Genomic DNA, 17,430 nt, shown 5'->3' with positions numbered 1-17,430 from the left:
GTCCTTAGATCCCGAAGTCCTTAGATCCCGAAGTCCTTAGATCCCGAAGTCCTTAGATCCCGAGATTCTCAGATCCCGAGATCTTTAGATCCTGAGATCCTTAGATCCCAAGATCCTTATATCCCGAGTTCATTAGACCCGAGATTCTCAGATTCCGAGATTCTCAGATCCCGAGATCCTTAGATCCCGAGGTCCTTAGATCCCGAAGTCCTTAGATCCCGAGATTTTCAGATCCCGAGATCCTTAGGTCCTAAGATTTCAAATGTACTTACAACGTAATTTTCCTATTGGATCACAAAACCTCGCAACTCCTTCCGCGGGGACACGTGCTGCTTGTCGACGGGTCTTCTTCTTTTTCAAAATTGTTTCCAGCAGATAGAGTCCGGTTACGCGGTTTCTGCTTATTCGGCAGATGGCCGGACGTGACGTCACTGGAACCAGGCGAGCGTTGATTGCAGATGCCAGATGCGACCCGACACCCGAGTTCTTTTGCCTTCTTCCTTCACCTCGCGAATCCACCTCGCGGATTCGCGTTACGTGACGCCTCGGCTTGTTCCTCGGCTTTTATGTCAAAATCCACCTCGCATAATTTGAGGTACTTCCGGCACCAATCTCGGATTCGGACTTACTTGTGTAATGAATTATAGATTATGGAATTACTTAGGGTTCTTTGTTGAAACTAGACCATTTTTTGGTAGAATTAATATTAACTGTAAAGGATATCCTTGATATTTAGTTAAATTATAGGATGACTTTTGACACGTCATTTCAGATTTGGTATGATTTGTGGACTCAACTATAGTCACGATACAGTCACGATACTACGATTTAACGTAGATGTTTAGGGTTCTTTGTTGCAACTGGGCAATTTTAGAATTAAACTAGAACATCTAAAAACATATTGCAATTTAGAAGCGGATTTTCTGCATTAGTATATATCATAGTCTATATAAAAAGTCTTGTCTAGTTCCTCAAATTCAGTATTGCAAGGAGACAACTAATGGTTAATAAATTTCTGCAAATAAATATTAAAATTAAAAATCTAATAAATAGTCACCTGGAAGATAGTGTTAATAAGCGAAGAAAGTAACTTACGCCGCAATCTTTAATCCACCTTGCATGTAGATAAAAGGTTTGCACAATTGACGAAGTACTCGACGAAAAATACAACTTCTGTGTCAGACGCAATCTTCATAATTTTTCTCTGTTCAACTGCGTTACTTCATTTATCTAGAAGTTCAGGATCAATGACAACCGCTATCGCAATGTTCATAATCAGTGAAAAAATCGGCAAAGTTACGCGCATGTTGATACGCAAAGGTCGTTTGCTTCGAAGTCATGGCGAAAGAAAATTGTGATTGTGCTTTGGCAGGCAAGACAGCTAGGGATTAGTATAGTTTATATTTTACATATTTTATATATTTATAGTTTTCAATAGATTCAATATATGTACACAGAACTCACAAATAGAAAAATAAACACCGCAATTATTTGGATTCCCTCTCATCAAGGAATAACTGGAAACGAAAAAGCAGACACCGTCGCAAAAGAAGCAACCGAACTACCACCAAACGAACCTGCAACACCAATACCATGTCTTGACCAAATAATTAATGTAAAAACAATAATAAAAGAAGAATGGAATAAAATTTGGACCATAACCAACATAACAAAAATTCACAACATTATCCAGAACTTCTATCAGCAAATACCAACGATAAACCTCAACAGGAAAGAAAAATCTGTATTGTCTCGACTGAGAACTGAGAGTTGGCCATACGAAAATCACCAACGACTACCTCATCACTAAAACCGAACCCCCCAAATGTCATTTTTATCAAACCCATCGTCTAACAGTAAACCACCTATTATACGAATGTAAAGAAATAGAACAGAAAAGGAAAAAATACGGAATCAAACCAGACTCAGCCGTAACAGTGCAGGACCACATCAGAGATACAATAGACTTCCTCAAAGATATCAATATATATTCTAAAATATAAAAAATCGCAAATAGTTCTGTCGCTAATGACCTTGTAGTCGATGCGACATAAAACATAAAGTAAAGCAAAGTATGCGACACAAAGTAAAACAAAATTTAAATAAATCATCGATCCAACTGTATGAAAACTGTATGAAAACTCTGTCAATAATTTTAAATATTACTTCACTTCAATAAATATGAATTTATCACAAAAAAAAATAGCTTCTTACTTGCGTTCCTCCCGCCAAAAATCACAAATACGATTCTGTATTGAAATTAATGGCGATAGTGTACCTGTTGAAAACTTTTGAAACCATCTAACAATGCTCGTGTTATTTTCAAATTAGGAAAGAACGATGAAGTTGTCAGATGATCTCGTGGATCGATGTTGGCTTGTTTCGAAGGAATCGCGAAGAGATAGAAGGCACGCGATGGCTATAGGGGAGATATTGGCTATTAAATTTAATAGCCAGGGAGAAAAACGACGATTCCTCTGGGCTCTTCTTCGTCCACTCTCCTCCGTTTCGCTAAAACAATAAAAACTTCCCATTAATAACGGCCTGGTGACAAATATGACGGAACTTCCGACGTGGCCCGGAAGCCGCTAAATGCGACGGTGTCCGGTTTCATCCCCTTCCGCGGTCCGCGGTTCCATAAATGTTACTTCTACGGTTTTTAACTTGATGGACGTTCTCTTTGATAAATTCACTTCGTATCTTGCGGTCGACGAACTGTGGAAAGAAGAAGAAGAAGAAGAAGAAGAAGGAGGTGGAGAATTTTAATCTTGTTTCCGACCTTTGGTGTCTCTTGATGCCTCGTGGCTATTTCTGCTGACCTCAAAGTTCAGTTATCAAAGAATAATTTTTGCAACAAATTTTGGTACGTTATGACAATTGATAGTCTTTTGAAATCTAATTGAGGCCTTTGATGCTAACTTGTTTGGTGTGTAGAAGAAATTGTTTAATTTGGTGAACTTGAAGGAGTTTCTACGTTTTGAGATCAGAAGTGCATTCGAGAATTTATAATGTGTAACTATAATGTGTATACGATATGGTTGATTTCAAATTTGTTTGATGTATTTACTGGTTATTGAGGAGAACCTATGTATAAGTTTTCGTGGATTACTTCAAGTGGATAGTTTTTTTTAAAATCTAAATGGAGCATTTCTTGTTGACTTATTTGGTACAAAGAATGTTATTTAGTTTGGTGGTCTTTAGGGTGTTTCTATTTTTAGACCTCCTGAAATCAGAAATGCATTTAAGAATTTATAATGTATAAATTTCACAATTTTTAAAAGTCTAATTTCGGCATTCCTTGTTGATTCATCTGGTACCTAGGAAAAGTCACCCAACTCGGAGGTCTTCAAGGTGTTTCTGCATCTGCACGTTCTGAAATCAGAGGTGCATTTAGAAATTAATAATGTAACAACTAAATTACGAATATTTATGAAAATTCGATCTTCATATACACGAATGAAGCACAGAAACTTACATTAAACTACATCTTGACTTTTAAATAGTTGTAACGTGTATTTTATGCATTAATGTTCACATCCTTGTACACTTTTAAATATCGTCATTTGTTATAAATTCATAAACATCCCCATTCTAGTAATAACTATTTGACTGGTCGATTTAAAATTTATCACACGTATTTATCACACGAACTGATCATCGAAAATTATTTACATACAAATTTTTACACATTATTACGATTGATAGTATTGTAAAACTTATATTTAGACGACTCATCGAATACACCTGAGTTTACCTTAATTCAACTCCAAGAAAAATGGAAATTCATATGCACCAGGCTATCAGTCGACTGTTGATTCGCGGATTTGTTCTCCGAAAAGGAAGACGGCAGGGATTCGAACCGCTGCTGAACCCTAACCCAAACCCGCTTAACACGTTCACTGCCAGACTAATACTCTTGAAATTTTCTACCGTGTCTAAATTTTCTTTACAGACTATTGGAAGCTGCGTAATGAAACATTTATTTTGGTATTTAGTTTTGTATCTTCATCAAAATTCAAGTATTTCATTTAAATTCATTTTCTATGACACTTAACTTTCAGAATTAATAGTTTTCGTTATTCAATGAAAAGCACTGTCACCCATATATGGGTGACGTGGCGATCAACGTGTTAATGAAGGGAAGGTTGCTGTAACCCATACTAACCACGAAGGATCACAGTTCTTGAATTGTAGGAAGAGCGGGTTAACCTGCTCGGAGTGGGTTACTAGTAGAAGAAGACATCCCAGACATCCTAGATATCCAGACAAGTCACAGATATGTGAACTTACAGGCAATATTCAAATCAAATGAAACTACGAAGGTCGTTCAGAAAGTAAGTTTAACGATGTTAGCGCTGGTGTTGGTGAGAAGATAAAACTACAAAATTTTAGGAACATGTTCTCTCATTTATTTTGATCAGTTTCGTGTGTCGTAGACTCGGGTCGGTCGATTGTCGCGTGTTTTCTAACATTTTATAATGGCGATTCCGTTAAAATTTGCGTCCAAGTGTGAACCGCGTATATAATATGTTTTTTTACCGCTAAAAACTTCAGAGTCACAGAAATTTATCGAGAATTATGTTCCGTTTACGGTGATAAATGCGTGAGCCTGCAAACGGTTACGCGTTGGCGAACAGCGTTCCTAAATGGCCGCGAAGAGTTGCACGATGAAGAGCGCAAAGGACGACCAGCGGACGCAAAGTGGACGAAAGTCATTACGCCTTGGGAATTCAAAAGCTTGTTATTCGTTATACGAAATGTATTGAAAGATGTGGCGATTACGTAGAAAAATAAAAAATTGTCTGAAAATTTAAAAAATGACCTTGTTTTTGTGCTTTTTCACAGCGTAATTAGACCGTTAAACTTACTTTCTGAACGACCCTCATAGATTGTTTAAAATCGAGTACGAGTATATACTGAATGTAGGACACACACGTTCACTACACGTTCTAAGGCAAGACTGACGAATGTTTATCATTCGGCTGGTTGTCACAGTTGCTAGTGTTGGGGTTCCCACAAAACTCATAACATGTCCGGTCAAAATAGGGAGTCCTTCAAGTGACTGTTTATGCCAATACATGTACTATTCGTCCGTAAGAAAAGGGTTGGGCTTACAAAGTGTTTACGTTCCCGTTCTGCTATTAGGTTGTCTCAAAAGTTTCTTTCGTTTTATTAATAATTAATATATACACAATATCGTATGGTTTATGTTACATTACTGAATTGTGCACGATTCATTTCGCTTCATTACTGTTACAGCATCAATGTCTAAGAACTTAGATTGTCTATTTATATAAACACTGCCACAGAAAATAATTGAATGCAACTCACGAAAGAAACTTTTGGGACAACCTAATACATAAGTACAGTAAACGAGTAGTAAATACAAGTAAATGTAAGCACTTGCATGACCTTCTTCTCGCGGGTGGACAGTAGAGTAGAAAACTGACAATATTGAAATAAAATTGATTACCGTTTAGAAACATGGTAATAACTATGCTTTTTACTGTATTATTATAATTGTATTATATAACCGGGTTACTCGGGTTACAGATGTCATGCGTTACCTGGTTAGATGGGTTATTCTATAATACGAAGTACCGGAAACCGGTACGGGGTAGGGTTCGAATCCCTGGAAGACGGTAAGTCGGAATTGGCGTCGAAACGGACCTCGATATTACTCGAGGACCGTTCCAATGCAATTTTCCACGCTCGACGCACGCTCGTTTCCCTATTTATCGCTGGTGAAACGGAACCATTAGGTATGTTTTTAATCACGGCGACACAAATACCGCGATTCAATTGTTCCCCAGGCCGATACACAGCGATGATCCGAGAATAATTGAGGCACGAATGGCAAACAGATCTGCGAGGGCTTGCTGGGTGCCTTTTTCAACTCCCCCCTCCCTCTTCTCCACCTTGGCCACCCCCGATGCTCTATGACCGTGGCACGATCTCTACTTCATTGTCATCTGTCATCGCGCCGCGAACAAATGAGCGTCTCAACAGCCGACAGACAAATGACACCAAGGATTATCCGCCGAATGTTCTTCGTCTCTTTTCCTCCCCCTCTCCGCCGGCGGTTTCTCAGCGAGACCTTCCTTCTCGCTCACCCCGTTCGACATACCTGGATCGAAGGTCTCCGAGGCCCGGGTCGGGGGCAGGTGAACTTGATAAGGAAAACAACAGAGGAGCGGATTTGTTGGGGAGTATGGAATGTTTCCTCTGGAAAGATTTTGTGGGAGAATTATTTAATTATTTGGGAAAAGACTAGCAGGACAAAAATAATTCTGATTTTGAAATAAATGTTAGCTAGTTGTTTGTGTAAGTGTTATTTGATAGTATTAGGCAGAATTATTTAATTCTTTGAGAAAAGACTAGCAGGACAAAAATAATTCTGATTTTGAAATAAATGTTAGCTAGTTGTTTGTGTCATTGTTATTTGATAGTATTAGGCAGAATTATTTAATTCTTTGAGGAAAGACTAGCAGGATAGAAATAATTCTGATTTTGAAATAAATGTTAGCTAGTTGTTTGTGTAATTGTTATTTGATAGTATTAGGCAGAATTATTTAATTCTTTGAGAAAAGACTAGCAGGACAAAAATAATTTTTATTTTGAAATTAATGTTAGCTAGTTGTTTGTGTCATTGTTATTTGATAGTATTAGGCAGAATTATTTAATTCTTTGAGAAAAGACTAGCAGGACAAAAATAGTTTTTATTTTGAAATTAATGTTAGCTAGTTGTTTGTGTAATTGTTATTTGACAGTATTAGGCAGAATTATTTAATTCTTTGAGGAAAGACTAGCAGGATAGAAATAATTTTTATTTTGAAATTAATGTTAGCTAGTTGTTTGTGTAATTGTTATTTGATAGTATTAGGCAGAATTATTTAATTCTTTGAGAAAAGACTAGCAGGACAAAAATAATTTTTATTTTGAAATAATGGTTAGCTAGTTTGCGTAATTGTTATTTGATAGTGTTAGGCAGAATTATTTAATTCTTTGAGGAAAGACTAGCAGGATAGAAATAATTTTTATTTTGAAATTAATGTTAGCTAGTTGTTTGTGTAAGTGTTATTTGATAGTATTAGGCAGAATTATTTAATTCTTTGAGAAAAGACTAGCAGGATAGAAATAATTTTTATTTTGAAATTAATGTTAGCTAGTTGTTTGTGTAATTGTTATTTGATAGTATTAGGCAGAATTATTTAATTCTTTGAGGAAAGACTAGCAGGAAAAAAATAATTTTTATTTTGAAATAATGGTTAGCTAGTTTGCGTAATTGTTATTTGATAGTGTTAGGCAGAATTATTGATTTCTTTAAGAAAAGACAAGCAGAACAAAAACAAATTTTTCTTGAAATAATTGTTAGTTATTTGCTAGTATAATTGTCAATTGAAGTAATTTTCTAAACAAGGAATTCTGTGAAGACAAATATTTGTGAATAAAAAGTTCTATGAAAACTGTGATCTGTATAAATCTTTGTCTTTCATATTATTTTATTTTTCCACAATGGGTTGCAAAATATCCCAGCATGTATATTTGTGTATTAAAAAAATAGAGTACTTTCTCATTCCATTTCAACAATTTCGAAACTATTTTTCTTTTCTTCTTAAAGAATTTTTTTTCTCATAAATAATAGAAGTTGCATCTATATGTTATTTAAGAAAATGTGCTTAATTTTGACCGAGGAAGTGAAAAATAATGTTTATAGCTAATTTTAGATTTCGACCAAAATCGATGAAGCAACCCCTTATGAATTCTTACAAAAATCGTCCTTTCATTTTCAAAAAATTGCAATTAAACTATAATCCCCCCAAAAGAGCCACGATGTAACTCGATCCTGGTTTCCATCGTTCTCGTTTCTGTCCTCACGTTCGCGACTGTCGTTCCCCTTCTATCTCGTCTTTTTCTCTTCTATCTCTTCTTTTTCCGCCCTCTGTTGTTCACCCTGTTACCTCGTCCGTCTCGCACCCTCTTCTTCCTCTTATGAATGAATCAGGGGATATCGTTCCGCTTCCCGTGCACCCGCAAGCAACCCCGCTCGATCGTCGCGGATCAGTTTGCTCCGCGATGCTCGAAATACTCCACGAGTGGATCCGTGGATCCTTCGGGGATTGATATTAGCGTGGATGAGCGAGGCTCTCCCGGTGTAGTGGGTTACGGACGATTTGGACATCGTTGTTGTCGGTTTTCTTTGCTCTGTCTGTTCGTTTCACTTGAATGAGGACGCCTTGGACGAAGGAAACGTTTTATTAACGCGACGATTAATTTGGAATTGATATTTCATATAGTTAGTGATGCGCACGATAAGAGATAAATCTCGATCTCGTCTCGATTTCGAGATGTGATTCGAGATTGAGATTACGTGTAACATTCGAGATCGAGATCAAGATCGAGATTCAGCGTATCGAGATGTGGGCGAGATCAAGATTATTTCAAATTCTCGTCGAGATCTGGACAAAATGTTTTATTATATTGCTGATCGCCAACACATACGACGCCGTGATTGCTGCGCTAACAAACGATGCCATATATTAGGTTGTCCTAAAAGTTTCTTTCGTGAGTTGCATTCAATTATTTTCTGTGCCAGTGTTTATATAAATAGACAATCTAATTTCTTAGACATTGATACTGTAACAGTAAATGGAGCGGAATGAATTGTACACGATTCAGTAATGTAACATAAAACATAAAATATTGTGTATGAATTAATTATTAATAAAACGAAAGAAACTTATGGGACAACCTAATACAATTTTGTTAATATTATAAACCGCTTCTGCTTTGAGGGCAAGTTCCGACCGACACACAGTGTGATGTTTCAGCGATCTAGCCGGACCTAATACTATATTAATCCTGCCCATACAAATTCAAAGTCGAGATTTTAAATGAAAATTCTGTCCGTAATAATAATATACAAATAAAAAATATTTGCATTTCAGTTAGTTTCGTAGATTAGTCTTTTTTACATGTATGAGTGTTAAATTTGAAGCAATTGACACAAAAATGTGTTACAGATAAACCTGACAGTCTATGTCTACCCTAATATTTTAGGAAGACCAGAATATGTGAGAATCTGTATAAGTTTCATTCGAGGACACGATTAATAAAGTATGTCTGACCAATGCAGGCCATTTTCACTGCAAGACCAATCGTATCGAACATTCTACTGTTCTTGCTACTGTTAGCCTCAAATATCGATTTCTTACTGACACAGGTAAAAGTGTCTTATCTGAAAAGTTACTTTTACAATAAGTACGTTTGTTTAAACATTTCAAGCTCCCATTAAATTATCCATAATAAGAAGAAATGCATATGTCACTCAAAGATTAGACACATAACTGAAAAAAGAAAATATTTAGAAAAGTCATAATATATGTATCCTTAAAATAAATTTCCTTATCAATACCTATATCATTCCTATTTCAATTCCAAAGCCGACGAAAGATCCTCAAAGGTTCTGGCTCAGACTTTGACAAGTCGCGTTTCCAGAATAAAATTCTAATTATCGTATTTAGACTGTTTATGCATTTATGAAAAATTAAAATACAGGTAAATCTCTGAGAATGTTTACAAATGTATACATTCATAAAATATTAATAATAATATACACTTAAAGCAAACAAACGTTTAGAAGATAAAACATTAGGGGTGTGCGGGATCCCGGTCGGGACGGGACTTCCTCCCGGGTTTGGGATGGAATCCCGAGAATTTCCGGGATCCCGAAACCATTCGGGATTCTCGAGAATTTCGAGATCCCGTAAATGTTCGGGATTCCCGGGAATTTCGAAATCCCGTACATTCGGATTGCTGAAATTTTCAATAATAACAACACTTTCGGAAATCCCAGATATTATTCTATATCCCGAACATTTTCGAGATCCCGTACATTCTCGGGAATCCCGGATATTTTCAGGAATCCCGCACACCCCTATAAAACATACATTCATTTAAGTTTCAATTCTTTTTCTGTATCAGTGAAAATATGTATTTGTATAAACGTCCCCTATCTAATCGTAATCCTCCAGACATTCCACGCGAGCTTCGATTATCCTTCATCTTCTTCCTGCGAAAATAAATAAAGAATGGATCGAAGACGATTTGGATCCCTCACGAGTCCAGAGGGACGACGAGCGGTCACGAGGCGTTAATCTTTCCCGATGCAAATTAAAAGTCATCAGCCCGCGGCTTGGTGGCCCTCGGGAGGTTAAGTTTATGAACGCGTTTCAGGATGAGACCGTGGCTAAGACTACGAGAGGAGTAAGAGTAAAGGTGGCTGGCACCGAAGGGAAGAGGAGGAACGAGGGAGAGTGCTGAGCCAGCATAGCTGGCTTGCCAGCCTGCACATCGATACCAACCAGTCAGCCAGCAAGCCAACCTACCAACGAACCCACCTACAGCCGATAGAAAGGTTTTTCCTGCGAGGAAATTGTTACACGCGCGATAACTCCTGGCAAATTGAATGTATCGAGGATTCAAAACCAATTAACGGGGTAAACCAAATTACCAATTTAAGCAGGCTAAACAGTAACTGTTCCACGAGTTATTTTATTTTACGGAGAAGAACGTGTTTTCTTTTTTATCTTTGAAAATATTTCAGGCGTGTTTCAAAGTGCATTTGGAAATTTTTTTTTGAATTTAGTTCACACAGAAATCTTTGAGATATCGCGTTTTATTTATTAACAATATTTCTACAACCCGTGGTAGTGGTAACTCAAAAACTAATTAACTTCATCATTCAACTAAGCATCGACATTTCGGTTAATAATTTTAGTTCTTGTATTTACAAGACGACGTATACGTCTTAATTATATAATGTCTCTGATAACTAGGCTGCGAATTACATGCAATTATGACGTGCAATAATGTAGAAAATATATGTCAAATGTGCATAATATATATTGAAAATATATATCAAAGATTTCTGTGTGCACCGAGTAGAAGAAGTTAAGTACATTTTATCTGTAAAAAGAAAAAAATGAAGAACACTTTATATTTGGCCTACAAATATAATTTAACAATTCCAAGACCTATTTTACAATAACGCTACTGAGAAAGGCAACGAAGCAACTATTAATACAATCCAAAAACACCTGAATAAATTGTCGTTGCAAATGAAACTGCATCAACTATTCTTTCAAATTAAACTTCATCGCTATGCTTCACTTCCCTTCAACTTCGACTTACCGAAGTCTGACGAAACAACGCTTGCGCAATATTTATTCGATAACCTTGTTAACGAACGTTCGACGAAGCGTGGCAGTCCATCGTCGATTTTTCTCTGATTAGAATGATCACATTATCGGCTGTTTACATTTTCCGTTTCGAAGTACGCGTGACGAAGTGAGAACGATGAGAGATCGTTTCCGAGATCATTCGAGTGTTCACATTTCGCTATTCAATTTCGGAGAACCTTTTTACTTGATGGAGTAACACAGATGATGCACAGAACTAGCCAGCTAGACTTGCCAAAATGATACTGTACTATCGTGACCGAGTCCGAGAATTTTCAATATGGCGTATCGACTCTCCATATTTATTGTCACACTGGTTTTTTTTTTATTTTGTGCTAAGATGTAATACTAAAAACCTACATACTAAAAATCAGTGGCGAAATAGGCGATGTCTAGGGCCTCGTGCAATTGTTTTGTAATTTTTTTTCATTTAAATAAATTTAAATTAGAATTGTCCTATTGTATAATCATTAGAATAGTCCTTATTTCAATGATTTTTTAAATCTCATTATTTAATCTAGTGATTTTTTTAAACGTTCATGCTTGTGTGTATAGATAAATTGAGGGATGATGATTATGCAGTTTCAAAGAAGCTATTGTTTGTTTTATTTGCGATAGCCCATTAATTTTAAGATTATTAGGTGTTGAAATTGATTCTGTATCTTTACATTAAATCATTTATAATTACAGCAATTATAGAAGAATAACAATAAGGTTGACACTAAGGTTGATACTTTAACGTATCAAATTGACGTGTAAGTATATCTGTTTAAATTATAAAAATAACTATAGATTGAACCTAGACGAACCGATTTAATTTCTACACCTAATACCTTTAAAATCTAAAGATACTTCAAGTGAATTTACCAAAATTTACATATAGTGTCTTGAATTAAAATTCGTTTGGTTTCTATTATGTCATGTTTTGATTAAAAAAAAAAAAAAAATCGAAGAGTAATTATAAGATCGTCCTCTTCTATGCTTGTCTTTAACTGTCATGCATCGATTTCCTCGAATCCTATTGAAAATTTGCCCTACAATAGAATAGAAGTACCAGCGAAGGAACAAATTTAAACTCGAAGGAAGTAAGAAATGAGCGAAACCGATCTTCTTATATGACAGTAATTCCTTCTTGTTATCATACTTTTACACCGCGAGGTCAAGGGACTGATCTATCGCATCTGGTGGAACGTCTGGGGGCTGGTTGGCGCACAACAAACTTTACCGCGAGATTTACGACAAGCAATTGCATTCGAAAGCCAAACAGGGAAGTTCCAGCTCTCTTTCTCCACCTTCGAGTCACTCCCTCTCTCTCTCTCTCTATCTCTTCCGACGAATACGTCGGACCGCTCTTTTGATCTTAACTCCAATGCCAATCTCGGCCATTTATCCATCTCCCATGGAATCCAGTCGTTCATCGAACGACTCGAAATTACCGATATATCCAGAACTTTCTTCCGTTATCCTTCCCCGACCTCTCCCAGGACGCAACCGATCCTCTTCAAGTATACGTCCCTATTCGCGCAGTAAATCGGAACCGACGAGTAAATAAAATCACGGCACGTGACATTGATCGTCGAATCACGGAGTGACGAACGATGGGGATCGTACGATTTGGTGGCTGTAGTTCCAAACTTTTTAAGATGAAACCCTCTGTGAATTGAGGTATTATTCGTTTCTATTTATAAATCCTTGGTAACGCAAGAAAATGAATACAGGATGGATGGAATTTGTCGAGTAAAGACTCTTGGACAGTGATGCTTGAATTTATAGAAAATTGAGTAAATAAGGATGTTTAATTATCAATTGTTACTAACACAAACTCCGATTTATAAATATTGAAACAAATGAAGGATGTTACATTATCAATTTTCAGTTCGGTCTTCCTTTGTCACTGGGGAATATTGAAATTTGTGTATAATATCTATAAAATTCGTAGTATTTTTCAAAAAGTTCTCTAGAATTATGTTTTTTTAATTCCTAGAGGGATACTAATACAAATTCGAAAACCTTCAGTGCTTGTTTCTAAAAAATAAATCCAACAGGGGTGGACTTAAAAATTAATATCTTATCACTAGACTGCGAATCTTTATGCATTTATAGGAAATTCGAATGCGCAAGAGCCAATAAAATGCAAACAATTTGCAAGAATATAAAAAAGATTGAAAGTAAAGTTCGTGTTATAATATTTGCAGAATAAAATAAATTCCTATTCAGGTTCAATTTTTGTAGGCACGTTCGCCAAGATTTTATTTTGCATAAAGATCCGCACCCTACTTATCACAAATTAAACAAATAACTACTTCTTCGAAACTGCAAAACGATCATCCCTCAATTTACATATACTACCAAAAGTGCAAGGTAAGTACAAAAGGTGTGCACAAAGAGAATCAGGTGTCATCGACCGTAACGATTCGTTTAAATCGGTTGCCACGTCCCCATGGGCCCTGAACAATTTTTTTAGGTTCGTTGTGTACGAGAACAACTGTATTCTTTCGCGAACGTATCGAGTACAAGCCGAACGATGAAGTGGGGAACGAAAAGAAAACGGTGGGCAGAGGATGTCAAAGTGCAGCGTCGACAAATTCCTCGCTCAACAAAATGGCCAATCCTATCGTCGTCCTCACCGTTCTATTTCGGGTCTCTTTGCGACACTTGCCGTCTAGACCAACAAAATTCTGTCTGTCTTGTCACCTTGGCCCGCCACGGTTAAAGTACGGATAGACCTTAAAGCTTCCTTCGCTTCTTTTCGGTTCTTCCGGTGCCTCGGATGGAGAATTTGTTTCCTTCGATCGATCCACCATCCATTGGATTTCCACCAGACGAGCAGTTCGTCTGTCTGCGTTCAACGAGACACAAATTGTTTGTTTGCATTTATTTTAGAAGCATTTTTCGTCATTAAATTGGTTCCACTCAACATCTGCTATATATATGATTTATATTTCTTCCATTATTTTGAATATTTCTTTGTACTGAGCTTTTAATACCGTTTACAGTATCTCTTACATTCCTTTGCATATCCGTTGGGGCTCACTGTCCCCTTCCCTCGTATAGATCGGGTACCTCGGGCTCGCTAAACCCGTACTGTAGCTACAATCAAACGTAGCTACAGCCACTGAGGAGCAAGATACACGAATTAGACACACAAGTGGTTGAGAACACTTTTGTACCCTTCATTTAGTTCCATCGATGCAATGTTCCTTATATGTAGTTGTGTTTCATTTCAATTGGTGTTGGTGGAAGAGGGACTTTCTTATCTAGATACAAATTTTTAAAAATAAATATAACATAAATTATTATTTCCTGTTTTAATTTACAAGACTTGCAATCTGAGTTAGGTAGTGAATTATATACATTTCACTTTGAATGAATAAAAAGTCATCTAAGTAATTGTTCAGGAGGACGAACCATAAGGTGTTCATGAATGATATATTTGTACTCGTAATTTGTGCTTGATAGATCTGGGATTAAACAAAAAAAATTCAAGAGTACATAAGAAATCATTCATTTAAATTTGTTCACCAATTCACAGATTTATTTTGACTTATGGTTATATCTCATGAAATTTTCCTTCAACTTTTTCTTCTATTTTATTGCATTTATTTCCTTGAATTTATTAAATTATTATTGTTACGCGACTCTATGTATTAATATAATTGATATAAATTCTATGAATCATTCTGGAATTGCATTCAGAATTATGAAGAAAAAAAAACTATGTGACATGGTTGCAACTGCACGTCCAGTTCGGAATAGTTGGCGTACTTTTTCGCCTACTAGGGAGTCATGTAATGCGTTCCAGTTACACGGACGAGCGTTGAGTTACAATTTTATCTCTTCTTTTTTTTTCAAATCTCAATTACAGTGATGGTTACAGTCAAGTATAGAATGTACTTCGATGTCGTAGAGCATTCAGATTTAAATTTCTTAATATTGTATAATTTTATTTGAATACGCACGTGTAAAATTCATTGTTATTTACAAAGAAATATTGTAATTTCTAGAAGAACGTAACTTTCAAATTAAACATCTATTAAGGTATACAGAAATATTCGTCACTTAATTTTTGAGAAGCAGTGCCATGCATGTAATTAACTTTCATTCTTAAAACTGTATAATGGTATTTTAATATCATAGCATAAAATTTGTTAATCACAGAGAAAGATTCTAAAAGCTAGAAGAACAGGACAACTGCTACTGCACCATACAGAAATATTCGTTATTTAATTTTTGAAAAGCAGTGTTATTCGTATAATTAATTAAACGTTTTTGTCCTATTTTTTAAATACTTTGTCTAAATTACTGTACGCACACACCTAATATCAACCTGACCCAATTGTTTCTTTATATTAAAAAATATGAAACTATCTTTATAATTCTACCAGTTCCACAAATCTGAGAAACTATGACTTAAATTATTTTTTTAGAGAACTATCTAAACTAGAATTTTAAATAATTTTAGAACCGAGATAGTAGCATTGACTGACTACAAATTTTAATATAATTCGTCTCTCGCATGTCAATCAAGTCCGTTCACAAAATAAAACGAGCAGTGTCATTAATCAACCATACTCTAAATTCCACTATACAGACGAACGACGATTAATATTTTCACGTAGAAATCATTTATTGAATTTGATAGTAAGAAAAAGGCAATTGATATACTGTTGACGTCTGTTTACCATATTACATAATACCTATCACAATTCCTCTGAGTTACTTGGTATGCTACATTTTCTCATTACCACGCGTAATTAAAGGCCAGCCAAAACTATCTTTGTCAGACAAAAATATTTACTCTCCGATGGTAAGCATTTTTTATTTTTAACCACGTAACAGTGCAACGCAACGATGCAACCGAAGGTGTTTATTAAAAGTGCAAAGTGCATGTCGTAGCACGCGCAACAAATTCGTTTCCAAGCGTCGCGAACGGGTGGAAATGAGAAATAAAGGGAAAAAAGGGCCTGGGAAGGGCGAGAACAGACGCAAAGCAAGGGGAGGGTGCCGGTGGAGGCTCTCGCGCGGGAGAACGAAAATTTGATATTCATGAAGCATTTTAAAGTCGTACCGTCCGAGAAATGGGTATAGAATATAGACTGTTAAGCGGGGGTAGATTCGTAGACATTCGCGGAAACCTATTTAGATGCGAGTTCGTGATTCGCGCCGTCGCTCGACTCTTCCCTTGCGCGCGTTGCCAGCGAATCAAGCCTTTGTTTGAAAAACGAAACGTATGCAATCGGTGCAGCTTCGATCTGCGCGAGGAGTATCGGTAGGAACGATAATATTTTCAGATGATAATGAATCGAATTTAAATCTCTTACGGTGGACGATAGGAAAATGGTAGCCGGTGTAACGTTTCTGAGATTGATTTCTGAATGAAGAGATTTTTATGTTTACACTTGTTAATGAAATATTTGCTCGGATGAATCTACTAGATTCAAAGCAGAATAAATATTTTAAAAATCGATCGAAATAGAGGTTTTATAATTGCATTGTCTATGTGATCGAATGTGTTTTCCTTTGATTGTACTTACAGTATGAGAATAAATTACTGGTACTGTGCAGAGGCGAGAAGTTGACTAGCAGGTCTGATTGATAATAGTATAATTTCCTTAATTATAATATAGAATTCTATACTATACTCTATATTGTAGATTTCTATATTATAATTAAGGACTTCACTTCGGTTTCAACTACAATCAAACTTTTAATCATTTTATTCTTCTTGCGGAATACTTGGCGTTTCAATTCGGACCGATCCGATAATTACGAACTTCGGTAATACCGCAAAATGAAAAGCCTGTGGCATTTCTCTACCTTTGACGAAGGGAGTGAGCATCATTATCCGACGATAATTCGTTCACGATCGCCTCGTTGATTCGATTCATCGGAATAAGGTCACTCGATCTAACCTCTCGTTGTCCCATCTGGTCAGAAGTCGAAGCGATATCTCGATTACATATATACGTGCCTCTCTTTATACAGGGAGAAGAGAGTTTTAGAATGTCTAAACATCCAAAGTTTAAAGCGACAGAAAAACAAAGCTTTGGAACATCGGGACGTTAAAAGATCAGGGTGACGGAAGAACAGAGCTTTAGTACATCAGGATGTTAGAAGATCAGAGCGATAGAAGAACGGAGGTTTAAAACCTCAGGATGTTACAAGTTCAGAGCGACTGAAAGTCAAAGCT

The sequence above is a fragment of the Hylaeus volcanicus genome, chromosome 1 (genome assembly GCF_026283585.1).
Source record: "Hylaeus volcanicus isolate JK05 chromosome 1, UHH_iyHylVolc1.0_haploid, whole genome shotgun sequence".
Lineage (NCBI taxonomy): Eukaryota > Metazoa > Arthropoda > Insecta > Hymenoptera > Colletidae > Hylaeus > Hylaeus volcanicus.
This window is presented reverse-complemented; position numbering follows the sequence as displayed.